Below are 3,543 nucleotides of genomic sequence, written 5' to 3'. Positions count from 1 at the left end.
AAGAGGCAGCGTTTTAACTTAGGTAGGAGTGCTGTGTGAAGGGCTCCTGCTCAGTGTAAGTGGTCATTTGAGGTCTCCGTGCTGGCCGAGCAGGGCAGTGATTCAGATGCAGATGCACCTCCAGTCGCTTTGGGGAGGGATGGTGTCATGCGGGCGTGGGGCCATCGGTGAGTTCGTCCTCCGGTGGCTTTACAGCTGACCTGCCGTTAGGAGGCGGGCTCTGGTCTAAGAGACGGGGCACCCGGGGCGTGGTCGGCGCCGGTTTGTCTCTTCCCGCCCGTCCCTTCCCGCTGTGCTCCCGTCTGCCTTGCCGTGAGCCTCCTCCACGCGGCCTGCCGTGCAGTCAGACTGGACTGAAACCGCTCCAAACCGTGAACGATAGTAAACCTCCCCTCCTTTAAGCTGCGGGTGCTGGGTAGTGTGTCAGCGACGGGAACACTCGGACAAGCGGGCATCACATGGAGATGGATGACGCAGGCACATTTTCATGGAGGGACTTGTCTGTTAAGGATCACGAAACATTCCAGTTCAATCGTGGCAACAGGAGTCAGTCATCCTTTCTGTAAGTTTTCAGGAGCAAACGGCTTTGAAAATGGATTCAGAACAGCATTGTTTAACAACAGAAAGTTTCCCTCTGCCTTGGTTCTCTGGATCTGTCCCTTTCAGCATGCCCTTCCCTTGCCTCCACACTTCAGCCTTTAGCTAGTCCTGCACCTCCGTCCCAGCCGGTTCCGCATGGGCGCCTTCCCCTGCCCACACCCTTGGGACCGTGTCCTGCTGGGGACTCTCCGCTCCCCCGCTCCCCGGCTCTCCCCTGCCCTGCCCTCCCCTGCCCTCCCCTCCCCTCCTCTTTCCTCTCCTCTTCTCTTCCCTTCTTTTCTCTTCTTCCTACCTCCCTCCCTCCTCCCCCCTTTCTTGCAGTGAGACAAGTCTCGCTGTGCACTCCAGGTTGGCTTGAATTCTCTGAATTGCCCAGACAGGCCTTGAACTCACCCTCCTGCTTCCCCACCGCAGCGCCGGGATTACAGGTTTGCGCCCGTGCCCAGCCTCCCTGCTTCCTCTCTGCCCTCTGCAATTCAGGGTCCACTCTGCAGTCCAAGTGCTCTTTTTTCAGACACTAATGCCATGTTACTCCCTTGTTTACAGCGTTGTAGTGGTTGTCCGTAGCATTTAGAAGAAAACCCGTGCTCCTTCCTGTGACCTGAGCCGTCTGGCTCTTGCCTTCTTCTCCGGCTCTTGCCTTCTTCTCTGGCTCGTTCGCTTCCTTCCACTGTAGCCACCTCGCTGCCGCTGATTTCCTGAATTGCAAATTCATTCCCACCTCTCTTGGCCTGGCTGGCTCAGCCACACCGGACCCCGCGGCTTCTCATCCTCACTATGCGGGTCAGGGTCCCTGTGAAGCCCTTGTCTGGTTCTAGTTCAAGGCAGTCTCCCCTTCTCTCTGCCGTGTACCGTTTGTCTCCCCTTAGCTGCTGATCACTGCCTGTATGACCTGGTTTGTTTATAGTCTTCTCTGCCATCTGTCCCTTTCAGAAACCTTGTAGATCTAGGTAGTTTAAAGACGAGTTTAAGAATCAGGTGCGTACAGCAAGAAGCGCCCAGAGGGCTGAAGGAGTGGTTGGTTTTGGCTGGTGATCAAGCTGGTCTCTGGGAAGGATAAATTACCAGAATTTAAAAGTTATCTAACAGTTTGGGACACTTTGATTAGCACAGTAATGAAGCACAGTCGTGAACGCGGTGTGATGAAGAACGCGGGGAATGCTTCCTTGAAAATGTTATTCCAGTAGGAGACACACTGCCATTCCCCCGCCTCACTTCAGGCGCACTCGTCCCGCATTCTTGCCACCTTCTAAAGACTTCTGGGAACTTTTTGTGACTGCCTTTTGTTGTGCTGCCATGGCTGCCTCGAGGTCCTGGATGGATTCTGAGTGTTTACCTTTTACGGATTGGGGGTGAGGTGGGTGAGGACACTCACGTTAGATGCCTGCCTTTCCACTGCGTGGGCCTCAGCAGCAGCGCTCACAGCATTTTGAATCACACCTGTAAGAGGACTCCCACCGTGGCCCCCAAAATAGCACGAATGGTGAGATAAGTGTGTTTGAAGCGCGGGGGAGTATGTTGAGCGAGAGTAATGGTGAGGTGTCTTACGCTGTGTAATACATTCTAAAAATTTAAACTTTCACCGCATATTTTGATCACGTCTCTTATTGCAGAACACTGAAGATAATAGGAATCCCTGAGTCCATCTTGGTGAGAGATAAGTAGATAAATGAGAGAGACAGCAGGCTCTTGCTTTTAGTGGAATGTCAAAGGTGTTTGGTGGAAGGGAGGAAGTGCTGGAGTTGGAGACGCAGTGTTTAGCTTACACACACTCCTCTGCCAGTTCCATAGTTGTGATTTGCTTTGTCAGGACAGGCCCTATAAATGTTCTTCCTTCCAGGAAAGTTCAGGACTGCTTGTCAGGTTCATTGAGAATAATGCCGGGATTTTGACTGGCTAAATTCTGTGAAAACCTTGTGACCTGAGGATGGGAGCTCAGGCTGCGGAGTAAACCGCTGTGATAACTGGTCCTCGTTGAGAGAAATGTCGGCTTTGTATGTGACTCTAAAGAAACATGCCAAAGCGTACTGCTTGGTGCATAGGTATCCTTAAAAACCTTCTGCATGTCCCCACAGGGATGGAGAAGTGTATGTTTAGTAACAGTTTATAGCTTATTAATCAGAATAGCCTCTACATTCAGGAAGCAGTAATGTATTTATATACACAGACACATTTACACATTGACAGTTTCTGTCAATGAAAAATGATGTAGTAAATAAGTGTGCTGGCGAATTTCTGGGTGCACACGTGTTCTTTATTCACGCCTTCAGGTGATGGTTCGGGTGCTCAGTGCAGGCACTGTGCTCGGTCCTTGAGGTTGTCGCTGTGGATTCGCCCCCTGCACCTCTGCCTAGAGGGAGGGTGGACTCGAGACACATGACCACACACCTCCTCTCATGGTTATGATTGAGATGCATCTTGTGATGAGAAGTTAAGGTTATTTCTAGCTCTGGCTCAGTGTGGTGACATTCTCTTTGTCACATAGCTCAATTTACAAATTTTGGTTCTTAAAACATTGTATTTATTTATTTTTGTCTTTTTGAGACAGGGTCTTGCTATGCGGTTCAGGCTGGCCTTGAGCTCACTTTGTAGCCCAGGCTGGTCTCAGACATGCAATGATCTTCCTGCCTCAGCCTCCTGAGTGCTGGGATTACAGACGTGCGCCACCACACCTGGCTTTAAAACATTTTAAAAGGTGTAAGGGGAGGATGCTAAAGTTGGACGTGTGGGCTTAAGTCCTGTTTCTGACACTTACAGGGCTGTGTGACCATGGGAGAGTAACAGTAAGCTTCTGTGTGTGACCCAGTTCCATCACTTATGAACTGGGGGTGACACTACTCCCGTCGAAGGAGTGTTATGAAGAACAAAGGAGTTAGTAGGTGTCAGAACAAGGAGGACAGTGCCTGACCCTTGAAGAATGCTGTGGAAGTCATAGCCATTTTT

Source organism: Chinchilla lanigera, unplaced genomic scaffold (genome assembly GCF_000276665.1).
Source record: "Chinchilla lanigera isolate Chin_1 unplaced genomic scaffold, ChiLan1.0 scaffold00033, whole genome shotgun sequence".
In the NCBI taxonomy this organism is placed as follows: Eukaryota; Metazoa; Chordata; class Mammalia; order Rodentia; family Chinchillidae; genus Chinchilla; species Chinchilla lanigera.
The sequence above is the reverse complement of the archived record's forward strand: the minus strand, read 5'-3'. Positions refer to the sequence as shown.